The sequence below is a fragment of the Uloborus diversus genome, unplaced genomic scaffold (genome assembly GCF_026930045.1).
Source record: "Uloborus diversus isolate 005 unplaced genomic scaffold, Udiv.v.3.1 scaffold_331, whole genome shotgun sequence".
Lineage (NCBI taxonomy): Eukaryota > Metazoa > Arthropoda > Arachnida > Araneae > Uloboridae > Uloborus > Uloborus diversus.
In genome coordinates, this window is record NW_026558496.1 from 112295 (window position 1) to 130848 (window position 18554).

The window sequence follows — 18554 nt, forward strand, 5'->3', positions numbered from 1 at the left end:
GTTCAAAGACATTTTCTGCGCCTTCAAGTTTAAAAACACATTTAAAATTGCATACCAGCTAGAAACGATATTGTGCAAGTGAAAAACTTTATTCGTGTAAATATTGTTCAAAAGCATTTTCTTCAGCTGCGTATCTGAAATCACACGAGAGTGCTCACAAAGGTGAAGGTTCATACTCGTGTGACATTGTTCAAGGACATTTTCTGCAGCTTCATGTTTAAAAGCACATTTGAAATTGCATGCTGGCAAATAACCGTATCGTGCCAGTGAAAAGTCTTATTCCTGTAAATATTGTTCAAAAGCATTTTCTTCAGCGAAATATCTAAATCACATGAGAATGTTCACACTGGTGAAAATTAATATTTGTGTGAACATTGCTTAAAGACATTTTTTGCTCCTTCAAGTTTAAAAGCACATTTAAAATTGCATAATGTCTAAGAAAGGTATTGTGCTAGTGAAAAACCCTATTTTTGTGCTTTTTCTGTGAAATTTGAGATATGTCATCAGTATTCCAGACTTTTCAGAGTTCCATACTCCGAAAATGAGCAGTGCACATTGTAGCAAGTGGAAAAAACTTTTAGCACTTGAATTAAATAAATACTTTTGTGCACAAAAAGTAAAATAAAAAATAACAACGTCAAGTAGAACAAATTGCAGTTTACTGCATTTTACATTGTGTTTGCAATTTGTGCTATTTGACTTTGTTAGTCCTTATTTTACTTTGAACACTTACTTTGAATCATGTGCCTTTTTCTTTTTCTTTCTTTCTTTTTTTTGCATGTAAAATCAAAAAGACTTTTCACTTGGTATGTCTTTCTTTATGGTTCTGTGTACATTACTGCTTTTAAGAAAGCATTTCTGACACCACATTCTTATAAATGATTTCGAGTCATCAGGATGGAAACTGAAGTCCTTGACGAGGTTTGAAGCGTTTGACTGAAACACCCTGTATGTGTACACTAGGGTGGTTCAAAAATATATGTAAAAAAGGTTTCTCCTAGATAGCAGGACACCCCTCAATATTTTTAGAGTTATGGATAGTAATATACTGGAAGAATTTTTATTTCCTATTTCAACTGAAAGAGGGTGGTCAACCCCCTCCCCCAAACTTCATGCGTATGGGGAGGAGGGTTAAAAAAGTACATCGAAATGAAAAAACAAGGCTACATATTATGTTTTACTATGCATTGCAATAAAATAATTATTTACAAAAAAAAAACAAAAAACAGCTGTGGAAATTGAAGGTTTCTAAACTCGTAGCATTTTCTATGCTACGGCTAGTGTTAAATTAAGGGGTCATTGAGCACCCTCTTAAAATTTGAGCAAGAAACTAAATCTTTTACAGAATAAAAATACTATTAGTAAGTCTAAAAGAAATAGAGCGGTTTAATATGACTAGGCGACGGGAACATTGGGCGCTGAGAATCGATTGGACGCACAGTTTTTTGGGCACCAAAAATGCGCCCAAAACCTGGACGCCCAAAATTCCCGGCGCCTCCAATATTCCCGACACCCTATCTTCCCATTTCGGAATTAGAAGGTGTCCTGGACTTCCTGGAGGTCGAAAAAAAATTTTTTGAACCACCCTAATGCATACACATGTATACAGGCAAACCCAGTTATCGCGCAATCCGGGTTTCAAGACACTGATTTTAATGTTAAGAAGTTCCGGGCTTCACGATAGTGAACCTTTGGTCATACATGAAGGCAATGAAATGTCAAAAGTTTTGAGTTGGATCTGGCCAAAGTTTTCTGCAGTAGTCCGTAGTGCAATAAAAATATTTTTGAACCTGTGGGCAGTGGCGGATTGGTCGAAAAAATCGACCCTGGCATTAGGAGGTGTTGCGGCCCCATAGCACTTATAGATATTAAATTTTACTTAACGATTGGGATATCACTTAAATATGAAAAAAAATTTCTTAGCAACTAAATATGATTTATTTAAACGAAATTTAACAAATAAGAACACTTCTGCGCTTTAATGGTGAACAAATTGATACAGTATTAGCTAAACTTTATTTTGGGGGAAATTTGTGATTGTAATTGTCTATTTTTAAGTATTTTTATAATGCCCGGAACTTGATTGAATATTTCCATAATGATAACACTGCTTGTTTAGCATATCCTTTTCTGCAGTCATAACTAGTAACTTAATTGCCCTGTTTTGTGAAACTGATCTAGCGATTGTTCATGGGTGAAAGACTAGGGCCGTCTTAGAACGTGATTGGTCCCTCGACACCAACACACATTACTGGGCCCTGTCATAAACATTCCCTTTTTTATACTGCCAGACCCTGACGACCCCCAGACTCGATACGAGGTCAAAAACCTGGTGGGAGGAGTCGGGTACGAGTTTGGCAGCCCCTTATTTTTTTTTTTTTTTTTCAAACGCATGTGTCAATACAAAGAGAGAAAGTGGACTTAGCTTTCGGGCTTCTGGGAGTCATTAATATATTAGCAATATAATCTTAATGGAAAGATTAACATTGAATCTGAAATAGGGGGGGGGGTCCAGGAAACCTTTCCCCCGGAAAATTTTCGAAATTGTACTCTTAAAAACTCAATTTTACGCAATATTTGGTGATGTTAGGGGAGCGTAGGTTCTGGGAGAGGAGAGGATGGGGCACTTTCCCAGAAAATGTTTGATACTGTTAATTTTAAAACACAGTTTTAGACCATCTTTGGGAGTGTTAAAAAATTGGAGATGTTTGAGTGCTTTCCTCCAGCAAATTTTCGAAATTGGAATTCCATGTTATGGCGGGAGTGGATTCGGCTGTTCTCTTATGAAGTTATTCAAAATTGAAGCCCAAAAATTTAAATTTTACGCGATCTTCGATAATTTTCGAACAGCGTACAGAATATTTTATGTTTCGTCAAAAAATGTTTGAAACTCACATTTCGGCGGCCTTTGATTTGATAACCTTAATAATATAGAGTCTTTCATAGTCCTGAATCGTATTTTAAAATTGCATTTTTTAAAATAATTTTACGGAAAAAATATTTTGTCACTTTTATTCCAATTGTTATAAACAGGGTCACCGAGAGCAAAAAGGGAAAAAAATGACATAGGTCAATTTTTTTCACAGGTCCCCCTTCTACACCTTTCGCCATTAGGATATTTTACCCTCTGCACGAGTTCAATTCCGAGCCGGGCCCTTGTTCTAAAATTAAGCTGACATGACCTCACGTCGGCCCTTGTTGTAAATTGCATTTTGGAGCAATTATAAATAAAAGCGTCAAAGAAACCAAAAGTATTTTAACTTTTTACTGCCGCTAAGGTTTTTTTTTTTTTTTTTTTTTTTTTTAAATTTATTCATTTATTTTGTATTATACCACTAAAAATATATTGGCGGCCCCAGTGCCCGACTAACTAAAAGTAAGGCTCGAGGTCCATATTAATTTGGAGGTCCCCTGAAGACTATGCAGTGTTTGATTTAAATTTTTAAAGCACGAATGCATTTTTAGAGGCATCTTTGTCTAATCACACAACTATGTATAAATCACTTATGTGCATTTATGAATCCCCTTTGGGCCCCTCATAATCGTGACCAAGGAAATTCGTTACTGGCAAAATGATTAAAAATTCTCCTTTAAAGAAGTTTTTTTTTCCAATTAATAGGTCATAATTTTTTTTTAATACATGTATTTTTCATATCGTTGCAATGCTATGCATAATTCTTCGAAAAATGTGGAGTTCCATAGGTACATGGGGCCCCAGAATTAGACAGTCTCTGTGGTATTCAGGCTCTGGACAGCCCCATTTCAGAGATTCTCCCTCCCCCCTCTTGGTGACGGCCCTGCCTCCCTCCACCCGCAAGGTGTAGCCCATGCAAAGAGGGGAACTGAGGCTGTGTTTTGCGAATTTGCGGTATTCTAAACACACGCGCGCAAAACTTAAATTTTGCTGTTAGTAGGCAGGCCCGAAATACTTTGCTGTTAGTTGATCGGCCCAAAGATAACCGGCCCACCGGGCAAATGCCCGGTTGCCCGCCGGCTGTATCCGCCACTGCCTGTGGGGGGCAGTCTCACTATTTCACCTTAAAAAAAAATTTGCTTAACAAAATAGATGGAGGCATACTTGGAGCAAAAATACATAGTTTTTTATTGGCAAGAATCACTGGGTCAGAAAATTGCAAATCTGAAACATCAACTCACTAACAAAGCAATTATAGCTATTCGGAAAATATGCAAGTACGGAGAATAAAATCCATTTTAGATTTTCAAGAACATTAGTATCTGCTTTTTATGATAACCCCAACTGCTTCAGAAAATTCTCGCAGTCATAACTTTATGAGGGGTGCCGCCCAGGGGCACGCACATAAGTTTTGGGGCCCGTCACAAATGACTTTACGACCACTTCCGTATTGTTACCTTCCCCCCTTTGTGCGCGCCCCTGGTGTTAAGAGCATGAGCCAAATACCACTCAAATACCACCAAGACCAAAAACGAAAAATACTTCTTACCCTACTCCACCATGACCTCCAGGTGGGCACCCCTGATTTAATTGTGAAATTGACATTTTCACAGGTGGTTTGGATTTTCAGTAATTTTACTAAAACTAGCAAATGTATGGCCCAAGAAATAGAAAAAAAAATAGCTCTAAGAGATAGCTCTTACAGAATTTAAATCTGAAATTATAAAAAAATGTATTAAAACCGTTTTATTTTCTAAGAGAGTTATATATATGAATCATTAAAATTGATTGTGATCAGAGGCAGACTGGGTTCACCAAAAGGGCGCCATCCTTGTGGGTGCGCAAGTTTGTGGGCGGGAAAAAAAATAAAAATAAATAAACGATGCCGCACAGGCTTAAGGACGTAAACAAAAAAATAAATAAATAAATAAATAATAAAAAAAAAATAAATAAATAAATAAAAGCGCAGAGATTGAGATTGCGTACAGGCGGCAGGGACCATCGGCCCGAGGGTCGGCGGGCCATTCCGCCACTGTTTGTTATAGGTTCAGCAAAAAAACTTTTTTTTTTCCCTTCATACATTTCCTTCTTTAGGGGAAAAAAAAGGGTATAATATGATTTTCAAAAACTTAACACGACTTTAAACTTGATTTTTAGGCATGATGATTGCTTATCAAGACATATGCAAAAGATTTATTTGAATAAATTAAGCTTCATCGTTTATATGTTCTGTACGCGAAAAATTGGGTGTAAAATGAATTTGGAGCGTTAAATTTTCATGTTTATATTTCTTTTGTCAACGTTATTAGGCGTTGTTATGTGAAAATGCGCTACGCGTCCTGTGATAGTGTGCAAATATGAGCGCAATCGAAGAGGAGGGCCTTAGAGCCGAGCCGATAGCTGTCGTCAACATACTATTGCGTCACAAGTAATATAAAGCATTAGAAAGTGAAGAATGGAAGTAAATAACTGTAACCTGTACCAGCAGTGTTTCGTTAGAATAGTTTTCAAAGTGTATTTTGTGCTTTTTTGACTGTACTGAATGAGATTTTTTTCTTTCTGTATTCTTTTAAATGTTTTCCTTCTGTTGTACTGATCATCTTTTGATGTGCATGCAAAAGAAATCTCCTACAAAATGTAGCTATATAATAGCACTCCTTGGACAGTGCGGGGAAATTTGCTGACTTGCATGTTTAGATAAAATCAGTGACGCCACACAGTCAGCTATTTTATAATCATCAAGACAACGAAGGAACTGTAATCGGTATGCAATCTTTTCGAAAATAAGAATTCTTTAATATTTTCATTTTGAATTTATATATCTTATTACTCCGCGTCAGCCGGCATGCCGAAAATAAGTGAAATTAATTCAGCATGCATGGAAATTCGAATTTTTCGCCATAACGGATTATTCTGGGTTCACTTTTCAATAACGGGAAGAGTAAACTGTAGAAATTTGACCGTTTAGTCAAGAGTACAAACATTTAAACAACAAACGAGGTGAATGAAATATGTGTTTGTTATTAACATGTATACCATTCATTAGAGATTTATTTGCATGCCGATAAAATAATTGGTTCAGAAACAATCACAGTAGTTGTGATTCGTGTATAATTTCTTTTAAATTAAAAAAAAAAATCCTTATAGAAAGGTAAATTTAGGCTTTAGGGGGAAGGGGAGTACATTGTACCGGTGGGGCATGTTGGACCGGTCTCAATTATTTTATTACAATTAGTATTTTTAATTTTATTTTGTGACCAACAAATAGCACCTATGGTCCTACAAATCCTATAATGAAATCACACGGTACAGTTTTATTGAACAAATTTTATTCCAGAAAGTTATTTCAGTAGTCCTGAGTAATTTTCAGAAAACTATCACTTTTATTTTTTTAATGGTTTTCATCAAGACTAGTAATGCAAAATACCCGGGCATTTATATTTCGGAGGGTATATACCCGGGTAAATACCCAAAATGGGTATTTACCCGCGTATTTATTTGAAAAATTTATGTTCAATTAAAATACTTTTCTGCATGTGTTCCACTATGTATATATACAGTCTAATCTAAAAGTAATGCAATTATATTTTTTAAAGTAATTTATTGAACAGATTTGCACAAACACCCAAAATTCTTCAAAGTAATGTCCTTGAGATTCTGCACATTTCTTCTATCGTCTCTGCCATGCCTGGTAAGTGCCCTGAAAGGCGTTTTTGGGACCTCCCCTAAGGTCTTCGTCACGGCTGATTGGATCTCAGCTAGGGATGAAAAATGGGTTCATTTCAGGCCTGCCTTAATCTCAGGGAACAAAAAGAAGTCGGACGTCAGGACTATAGGGGCTGGGACAGCGTTTTCACCTGGTGTTTAGCCAAGAACTTACTGATTCGCAGTGCGTTATGGCAAAGTGTTTATGCACGAAATTGTCTCACACTTTTCTCATCGCTAAATCTTGAGTAATGCAAAACACAGCAGTAGACCACATGTTCAGTTCATTTGGAATCATCTTGATGGTCAATCAAGAGTCAAAGCCCAACAATTGAGGAACACGAAACACATTGTTGTTGATTTTGCCGATTGACAGCATCCCAGAGCGTTGTTCATCTTGAACCTCTTCCCGGCCCTCTTTATCCACCTCAAAACTTGTGAATAGAACAGAGAAGAGACGCCATAAACCTCATGAATTATTTTGTTAGTCTCCTCAAGAGATTTTGTTGGTTAAGCAACAAAACTTAATCGCACACCATTTTTCCCGTGAGACAGTCGATGCGCAGAGGTTAACATTAACTTACGTCCGGCCACTTCCACAGCTCGGAGAACCCTGAGACTGGTGTTTCAGAAAACCTTAGGGTCTGCCTCACCTAAACCAAGTAGTTTAATTATACTCCGACCAATAAAAGCTATCTGGAAAAAACCATTGCATTACTTTTGGAATACACCTTGTATAACCCACCATATACAAAACAATAAATTTTTGCCCAAAAATTGTATTTTGATCACATATTTAAAGAATTATTGTGTGAAACAACTTAGCAATCTAATATGATATTCACATTAAATGTGTTGGATATGCCTAAGCAATGTTGATGGCCAAATTTCAGACAGAAAAAGCCATTCTACAAAAAGTACAAAGCTTAACTGGTTACAAAAAAAAAGCAAACATCTTCTCCAATAATGACATTGAAAAGATTCTTTGGTTCACGATATGTTCCTTTTATAATTTCATCAAGTCTTTCAAAAAAAAAAAAATATATATATATATATATATATATATATTATAAACTGTGTAATACAATATGGATATATCAGTTTTACCAATTATTTCATATTTAGATTTTTAAAAAAAATTCCTATTCAATTTTTTTTGTAAAATAACCATTTTTTGTGTATTTACCCAGGCCCGGGTAAATACCCAAAAAATATTTGGGGGTTATACCCAAAAAATATTTACCACTGGGTATTTACCTGATCTACATCACTAATCAAGACTAAGGAAAAAAATTGAACTCCTTTCTTAAAGTAAGTTCTTTTAGTTCACAATAATAGGCAATTTTTTTATTTTTTGTCAAAAAGAAAAAATAATGACATAACTTTTTCAGATCAAGAAGGATCAGGTTGGTCCATGGGCGCCCATATGCAAAATTGTAAGGGGGGTGGGCTCAGATATTTTCCTCATGGGTAAAATGACACAACGTGTATAAAGTACAAATAAATTATTAAAATAGAGTTAAAAATTTTTTATAACTCCATTTTAATACTTTATTTGTACTTTATGCACCTTGTGTTGTTTTACTCATACCATAGTACAAAGTTTTCGACTGTTTTTTTACCATTTTCCCCATGGTTTAGCGGGATATTTTCCCCATGGAAACGGATTTCAAGACAGATTAGAGTCATTAAAATTTGATATTTTTAAAAACTTATTCATTAATGGCTGGAGAAGAAATGTTTTTACACTTTTGAAAAGAAAAAAGCATTAAAATCAAGCAAGTTTTGATTACTAGGGGGGGGGGCGCTCAAGCCCCCCTTGCCCCTTATATGGGCACCCGTGGGTTGGTCCATTCTTTGTGGGGGCACGTAAGACCGAAGCAACCTAACCCACATGATTTAAAAACTTTTTTTTTCTCTTAGATCTCAATAAATATAACAGTATTCTTAGTGTTTGTATTCATTTCATTTCATGTTACTCACGTTTTGAAATAATAATAATAACTTAGGGCAAAAAAAGCAAATATATATTTTATAATTATTGAACAAAAATTATACTCTAAATTAATTTTACCAAAAAATTTATTTCATATCTGGACTTTTTTTACTATTTATATTTTCAAATATACTTCTAATTTTTGCAGACAATTGTTTTCTAAGAGTAAAATATGCAATACATGCTATAATAAAGTTCCTGTATTAAACAATTTTTTTTTTGCTAAACAAGCATTTTACAAACAAAGAAAATAAAAAAAATATTGATTAAAGGAGTACAAAAGTATACTTTTACTTAAGATCATCTAATTTTGATTTTAAAACACAAAGATATGCTTTTTCTTTGGTTACGTTTGACAAACTTAACGGGTCGACCAGTGACTAACCGCAACGTTCTATGATCTATACCGGTTAATGCACTAGTTACCGTTTTAAGTTGTTGGATTGAAGTACGTGATCATTAACTGTCACGTGCTTCACTCAACTGGTAGCTACCAGTCGAGGTCGTTAAACGTAAGCTTTGAAATATATGGTATTAGTATAACAGGATTCTTTTCTGTTTGGAGTTGTTTTGTAGTGATGTCAGAAGTGGGATATTGACTACATAACTCGGTTTTTGGTTAATCACTGTTTAATACATGAAATTACATGTTCACTCTTCCAGTGACGAATTTCCTCTGACTGCCAGTGCAGATTCTCAGTTAGCCTTGTGGGAGTTCAAGTGGTTGCGCAATTGGGATTTCTCCTTTTTCTGATGAATTTATGGGTTTTCCACAGTTTCATGCAATGCAATGAAGAAAAAAAGAGCTTTTCCCCCCTAGCAAATATTGATGTAACTTTGCATAAAAGTAACATATGACTTATCCTTCCAAAACCCAGTCCAATAAAAGTGCTACTTCCAAAGCTCGAGAAGTAGCACTTTTATATTCCCAGATATCATTTAATGCATCTTTAGTTAACTTTAATCTGCATTAATGGTCTCATGAACTCAGTAGCAGAAACTTTCTAGCCAGTCTGTGACACTATTTTGGGCAGTTGAAAATAATACAGCATTATTATTAGTTTTATTTTATGTTTTTCATACAATACATGAGTTCCTTGTAAAGGTCAAGAAGGGCAAGACTCAGAAATTTTCTAACTGGGCAGTGACCACTAGACCCGAAAAACTTAGTGGCCACCACTGTTGCCACGTTTTAAAGTATAAAAGGGGGTGGGGCAGTTTTCACTACTTTAATAAAATAAATAGATTTCTGCATACTATGAAAAACAATTATTCAAGACATATTTATTTACATGTGGAGAATTTAAGTTAAAATACGTTTTTGAATTTTGTTTTCAAAAAATGAATAAATGAATAAAAATTATCTTCAATAGTTTGTATTGACGGATGCATCCAATTCTGTTTTTGGAAACTTAGGCAAGTAATACTAGTCTTGTTTATTTCCATCTTGCGAATGACCATGGCGTCTAAGCGAAAAAATCATGATTACAAATAGATCTTTGAATTTGTTACATAAAAGTAGTAATAAATTCAAAATCCCTAAAAAACTACAATTTAGATGAAATAGTTTTTATCACATTAGCCTCTAAAGTAATGATGAAAAGAAAATATACAAGAAAATAAAAGATAAAATTTTGCATTTTTCATGACAATAATTAAGAATTATCCGAAACAAATGGCACATTTAGCATAATTTTCAACAGTTTGCATTGCAATAAACATCCAACTCCGTTTATGAAAACCTATTCACTTAAAAAGTCTTGCGTACAAACAGCTTGGGAATGACCAAAGTAGGCAACTACGCCAAAAGTTAATAAATTTCTGAATTTCTTGAAAAAAATAATTGAAAAATAAAAATCCTCATGAGACTACACTTTAGTTGAAAAGTTTTTACCGCTTTTGCGTTCAAAGCAATGAGGATAAGGTGAAACTTTTAACATATTTTTTTTTCATTTCTCAAGAAAATGATTTTCAAAAATTAAAAATGAATTAATTAATTTTTGAAAATTGATTTTCTCCGCATTTTAAGCTATTTTCATTTGTTTACAGTTAAATAAAACATTCAATTATGCTTTGTTTCTGAAAACTTTTAGGTACTTAAGCATCTTATCTACTTCGATCTTGTGAATGACCAAATATGGCGACTATGTTTCTAGCTGAAATGCTGAAGCATCCGTTGCCTTTCTAGCCAAAAAACGATCTCCAAACAATCTTTGCCAAGTTGAATTTATTTTATTTTATTTATTTATTCTTCCTTTCCTTTTGTTCTTTGGTAAAATTATCTGCAAGCTAGTGAAAAAACTGAGACGCACGTGTTGCGTCTGGTCTCACAGTTTCTGTTACCTGGCTTATGGATATTCAATAATTGATTTTTCTTTTGATTTTAAAAAAAAATAATTGTGTATTAATGGTGAATAAATATTGCTATTTTTAAATAAAGATGATTTATTAATTAAAATCTATTTAATATGTTATATTGATCTTTAAACTTTATTTTTTTCACACTACACACAACAGAGAATAAGGTACTTACAATGTTTGTTAGTATTTATCACTAAAATTATAACAAATGTTGTTTGTGCTATGCGGTTCAACTAGCTAGTGGACTAACGTGCCCCACTCGTGGGGCACGTTAGTCCACTTTACAATACTCCATTAAAAAATTAATGTAAAAAAGTTCATCAATTCAACTCTTCCAAAAAAATCTCTGGTGTTGAGAAGTGTTTAGTGAAACTTATTGTAGAAAATCGAACTGCTCCCTAAAGTTTTTGATGAGATAAAAAACGATAAGTAAAAAAGCGGACCAACCTGCCCCACCTCCCCTTATTCATTAAATAGCAACATTTAATTCATCATGAAATCTTTACTAATAATAAAGCTGAAAGTCTCTCTGTCCGGATCTCTCTCTGTCTGTCAGAATCTCTGTGACGCGCATAGCACCTAGACCTTTCGGCTGACTTTCATGAAATTTAGCACAAAGTTAGTTTGTAGTATGGTGGTGTGCATCTCGAAATGATTTTTCGAAAATTTGATGTGGTTCTTTTTTTATTCCAATTTTAAGAACATTTTCCCGAGTAAAATTATCACAAGATGGACGAGTAAATTATGAAATCATCATTACGTGGAACCGTAACATGAGCACAAGCCAATTGGCGAGAAAATTCACCATACATTAATTGTAAATATGAAGGCGAACCAAAAGACCTTTTAATTTCCTATTACGTGCAAAACCATGCAGGTACCACTAGTTGAAAAATATTTTAATTTCTAATGTTAGCTTTGTTTTTAGTAAGTTATCTCTAACATTATTTGTTATCAGTTAGATTTTTCTTATCAGAATTATCTAGCATCGATAATTAATATTTTAATGAAATTAATGCTAATACATAGACCTCATATCATTTTGAAAGTTGAGCATATGTTTATTTGTTGTCAAGTTTACTGTAGTTTTCTAACCTCATTTTTTCTGGCATGCCAGAAGGGACAAGACAAAGGTTGAAAATATTAATGCACCGTATGTCCAGTAACTATTCCGTATCAGTGCCTATCCTGCTGATTTTTTACTATTCAGTATGTGATAAGTACTCGGATGGATCAAGTGTTATTAAGATATTGCGCTCTGAGCTTATGATCATAAAAATTTCCATCCAAATATTAAAGCCAAACATAATTCAATTTTGTAATAGGAGCAATGTAATCTTCCTGCATTCAGTAGTTACTCTTGACTTTTTCTATGCACTAGTGGTACCCGCACGGCTTTGCCCGTTGTAGAAAATAGAAAGGTCATTTGGTTTGCCTGTATATTTACAAATAATGGATGATGAATTTCTTGCCAATTTGTTTGCCCATGGTCAGGGCCAATCCTAGCATGTGTGCAAGGGGCGGCCGCGGGCCGCATCATATAGTTCTTATAATCAAGCAAAATTCCTCAAAAATTTCTCACAAGATAACTTATAATAAGTCGAATAAATATGCTGAATTTTAAATGTTCAATTATCAAAGTACGCAAGTGTCGATTTCCCGACAGCATAGCATAGTTTAAGAAAAGTTGAATGTAGGGATGCACCGGATAGTGATTTTGCCGGATACCGGATATCCCCTTACCTGCCAGATTCGGATATCCGGGCCGGATATCCGACGGATATCCAGCATTTCGATTGCATTGCATGTTCGCATATTTTTCTACAACGCCGTTTCAAAACAATAAATCAAACTTGTTCCACATATCATTTCTTTAAAAACATGTTAAGTACATTCAAATGTACTTTTTTAGAGCCTCTATATTTTAATTTAGGAATTGTGCTATATATAAAATGAAACATTAAAATATTGTTTTATTTCGACAGATTTTTTCGAAAGAGACAAACTTTCGGCAAAAATTAATTCTGTATTTAATGTACACATAGTTTAAACTTTTAATTATTCATAGTTGAAATCTTAAAGGTCGTATAATGAGTCGTATTTATTATCAGATTTGCATGATGTGTAGAAATTTTTTTAAACTTCATCATAAAGTAATACATTTTCTTGTTTCCAATTTAGAAATAACAAAAAATAAAACTTTGCTTTGAAATCATTTTTATTATAGATAATACACGTGTAAAATTTTTCTAACATACAAGTTAAAAAAGAAAATATTAAAACAGGGCCAGTTTGACTCAAAAAATAAATAAATAAACTTAAATAATCAACTTAAAATTTTACTTTAATTCCAGAAATAAAGATACATTTTCTCTAAAGATGCAAATTAGCATCTTAAATACTGGGGTGCCCCCCCTAAGAGCAAGGGCCCACCCCCTAAAAACCATAAATACCCCCCCCCCTCAAATAGAAAGCCCCCCAAAAAAGAGAAAATACCCCTAAACCCCCCCCCCTTCAGGTGGGCAACCCAGTTAACAAATTAATAAACTTATGTTAAAATAATCAACTGAAAATTTTACTTTAATTCCAGAAAACAAAGATTCACTCTCTCTAAAGATGCAAATTAGCATCTTAAATACTGGGGTGCCCCCCCTAAGAGCAAGGGCCCACCCCCTAAAAACCATAAATACCCTCCCAAATAGAAAAATATCCCTAAAACATCCCCCCCCCCTAGGTGGGCACCTTAGTTAACAAATTAATAAACTTATGCTAAAATAATCAACTGAAAATTTTACTTTAATTCCAGAAAACAAAGATTCCCTCTCTTAAAAGATGCAAATTAACATCTTAAATACAGTATTAAGAGTCATTCTCAACGCGTTCACTTTTTAAAAACAAATTAATAAACTTACGCTTAAATAATCAACTTAAAATTTCCCTTTAATTCCAGAAAATAACGATTCACATTATTAAAAAATGCAAATTAATGTCTTAAATATATTATTAAAAGTCGTTCTCAACATGTTAACAATTTTTTTAAACATAAATAAAATTATACTTAAATAATCAACTGAAAATTTCACTTTAATTTCAGAAAATAAAGATTCACATTCGTGAATGATGCAAATTAACATTTTAAACAAACTATTAAGAGTTGTGTTAAACACGTTCACGCTTTTAAAAATAAATTAATAAACCAATTCTTAAATAATCAACTTGAAATTTTACTAAATTCCAAAAAATAAAGTTACACATTCTTAATGATGCAAATTAACATCTTATATATAATATTAAAAAATATGCTAAACATGTTCAATCTTTCTTAAATGAATTTATAAATTTATATTAGAACAATGAACTTAAATTTTATTTTAATTCTAGAAAAAATAAAAATACATTCTTAAAAAGTACAAATTAAATTCTTAAATATATTATTAAAAATTATACTATACCATTAAAAAATTAGAAGAAAATGAAGCAATAACTTATAGCTGTTATTTCTCGCTTCTATATTCACTGTCTATTTTAAATGCTAAATATCAGTTGAAAATCTTAGTTAAAATAATTATTCTGGGAAAAACAATTATTACTTTATTCAACATTCTAAAATTTCCAATGGACTCAAGTTAAGATCGGCATTGAATATGACAGTTAGAATTATGCTTCACTTCATGCCATATACACTTAAGAATCTTTATTTATCAATGCAGGGGAATATTTTAGATTTTTCATTACAAACAAGTTTTTCTGCATTATTCGGTGATAGTCGGTTTCTGTTTTCTGTATAAATTCTTTTTATATCTCTCACATTTTTACCGGATATCCTGCAAAAAACTGTCGGATATCTGGATCCGAAGTGGCTTGTCGGATCGGATACCTCATAGCTCCGGATAGTTAAAAAATCTACCGGATAGTTACCGGATATCCGGTGCATCCCTAGTTGAATGTCAGGAACATATTGTTGGTTCATTGTCCATTAATATCTACTCTTTACACACATGCTGCACAAAATTTGTAACAGAACCGTTAATCAGGCATGGATACAGGGGAGGAGAAATGAGGGAAATGGCCCCCTTCCTGAAGCATGAAATGGTGCCTTCTAAAAGGAGCACCGAGGGCGGCCACTAATGTTTACCTCCCAAACTTTTAGAGACCTAAACAATGAAGACATATTTTATTTATAAAAAAAAGAAGCTATACTGATTAGATACTCTCGCAAGCATTTCAAACAACAAATTCTGTGTTCAACAATCAAGGATGTGTGGAGAGAAAGTGAAAAATTGTGACTTTCCTGGGAGTTAAACATATTTGAATGATGAACTAAAATTTTGTAATTTTCTCCCTTTACGGCAATTTTTCCTAATTAAGATCCCGAATGAACTGCTCGGTTTCTGTTCAGGTAGGAGGACAGGGCTCTTGCACCGGGAAGCAAGTTTAAATGTCGCTCCAAAAAATAGATCCAAAAGGATGCCATGACCTCCTTGCCGAGACTGAAGAAAACTTAAAATTGCGTTTCTAGGACTTTTTTCAAACATCAGTGTCAAGAACTTTCGTAGAAGGACCCCGGAACCCCCTTTTCTCCAACCCTATCACATACATCTCAAAATTGAGTTTTTAGACGGTTTCGTGGAGCCACAGAACCCTTCCTGCCTAAACTAGCCTGAAATTAACTTCAGTTTCAAAAACAAGTTCGTGAGGGCACACTGAACCCCCGCCCGCTCTTAGTCTCATCGTTCTCAAACAATGCCTAAAACATGATTATGGGACTTCAATTTCTAAGAAATTCCGGATTAGAACTTAGGTAACTTTTCATGCGCTAGGGCATACCCATCAATGGTCGAGGTGAGGTGGGCAAAAGCCAATAGTTGTAGTTTTTAGATATTAATATCGAAAATTATCTGAAAGATCCACCGAAGCTTCCCAGTTTCGTTAACGTCAGCAAAGGTAATATATAATTGCGTTTTTAGAAATATCAGCTTGGGAGCTCCAAAACTCTTCCTTCCCAAAAATAACCCATAATGGATTTTAGTTCCGAAAAATATTTCGGTTAAGAGCATTTTCACGTTACACCTATCGTTTTCAAATATAGCCAAAAATGGGTGATTGAAACAATAGTGCCGAGAAACACCCAGTGGAAGGCCGCCAGATCCCCTACCATAAGCAAAGACGGCCTAAATTTGCGTTTTAAACTTCAATTTCGAAAAACTTTCGATGGGAGACGATTGAATCTCCCTCCTTCTAGCATTGTCAACAAAGGTAACCCAAACTTGCGTGTTTAAAAATTCAGTTTTGGAAAATTTTCGGGAAGAGCGCGAGCCTTCCTAAGCTACGCTCACCAAAAATAGCTTCAAGTTGATTTCAATTTTGAAAGAATTTTAGGAAAGAGCTCCAACATTACTTTCCCCTGAAGTCTCGAAAAAGTTCCTAAAATTGCGATATTTGACGTCAATTTTGAAAATTTCTCCATGCACCTTAAATATACCCAACTCTTTTGTCCTTGCAAACGAACACAACCAAAGATAAACTAAAACTATTTTTCATACGCCAATTTCGATAATCTTCTCGGAGCAATCCCCCCTCCTCCGTCCTTCCTCTGATGTCACCGAAGACAGACTATAAAATGCGTTTTTACAACTAGTAAATTTTGACATCTATTACTTTCTTCAAAGATATAAATTGTACCTAAGGAGTTTCTTACTATAAAAATTTTCTTCCTTCTTATAAATTTATCATTCTTCTGTGTGTGTGTGTGTGTTTTTTTAAATTAGAACTTGGTATAGAAATTTAAAGAAAGATTTGTATGAACGTTGAAGATTAGGCAAAATATGCAAATTACTCTTGAGGGGCGGCACATTAAGTCTCTGCACGCGGGCAGCCAACACCCTAGGATCGGCCTTGACCATGGTACAGTTCCACGTTATGATAATTTGGTAATTTACTTGTCCATGTTATGATAATTTCCTCTGTAAAATGGTCTTAAAATTGGAATAGAAAATGAACAAAATCGAATTTTTGATAAAACCCCTTCGAGGTGCACACTCCTATGCTACGAACTAATTGTAATATCATGAAAATCGGCCAAGCGGTCTAGGTGCATAACAGACATCCAGACAGATCTAGACTTTCAGTTTTATTATTAGTAAAGATTTGTCAGTCAAATAATGTAAAATGTTGAATTTTCGAAACTTTGAAGCTTGGTAGCTAACCCAAAAAATCAGTTACTATGTCTGAAATTTTTATGGTTCATAAATTAAAATGGGAGGATGCGATATGAAATTTTCAAAAGTTCATTTTTAAGGACCACCTTAAAGGTCCTGCTTGAGCTTAAATGCATTTTAGATTGGAAAATTATTCTAAAGCAGATCGTTCACCCTTTTTGGTGTTAAATGCTTAAAGTTGTCAGCTTTTATGTATATTGATTCCATTCATTTCTTTTTCAGCCATAATTTTGGTTTTGTGGCATCACGTTCTTTTTTCAAACATCATGTCAGACTGATAGCTCTGCAACATGAAATTTATCAAAGTAAAGGTTTGAAGCAATGCAATGTCAATTCAAGGATTGTTCTTGTTCACAGAAAACCACATTTGATTGAATGTTACTGACAGAAACAACAAACTCACTAGGAGTAAGAATTTTGCAGGTCTACCTAAAGAAGACCAAACAGTTATACTGCCATTGGTGCTCCTTTTAACGATTGATTCAATTTTTCAATTTATTCATCGGTGACTAAATTTGTTCTTAGGAGCTCAGTTTGTTTTTTAATTCTTGAACAGTGCATCCTTTGATGGAAGTGACTATCTTCAATAGCTCATTTGGTTCTAAGACTTTTTTTTGTCTTTGCTTGCAATAACAGAAATTTGTGATGTATGCTAATATCCATGTCATCAGTAGAAGCTATTGATTCGTAAGATGCCAAGTTACTTAAATAAAATTTTCATCTTAACTCCATAAAACAATTGATCAAACACTGAGCTGTCTTCAAAAGCTTGAACTTTGCATATGTGTGACTATTTCTGTATGCCTTTCTTCTTTGCGTAGGTGATCTTGTGCAGAATTAAATTTGATGGCTAACTTCCCAGTGACAAGAGATGAGGTAAATTTCATTAAAATGTATTGTAAAGTATTAGAGACTTGATAATTGATTTTCGGGAGAAATTCTAGAATACGGTTTTGTGAAATTTTAGACTCGTATGAGATTTACAAAAGCTCACAATGGCAGATAAATTGAAAGTTGGTGGTAAAAAACAGAAAAAACAGTATTGTTGTGAATATTGCTCGAAAGTGTGTTCTACAGTTTCACACCTGAAGTCACACATAAGTAACCACACTGGTGAAAAACCACATGCATGCAAATACTGCGAGAAAGCATTTTTCACCCCTGCAACTTTGAAAGAGCATTTAAGGGTCCATACCGGCGAGAAACCGTTCTCGTGTAAACTCTGTTCAAAGACATTTTCTACTGCTTCAATTCTGAAACGGCACATGATGCTGCATACTGGCAAAAAGCCGTATTCGTGCGGGCATTGCTCAAAAGCATTTTCACAAGCTGGAAATCTAAGAACTCACATGAGATACCA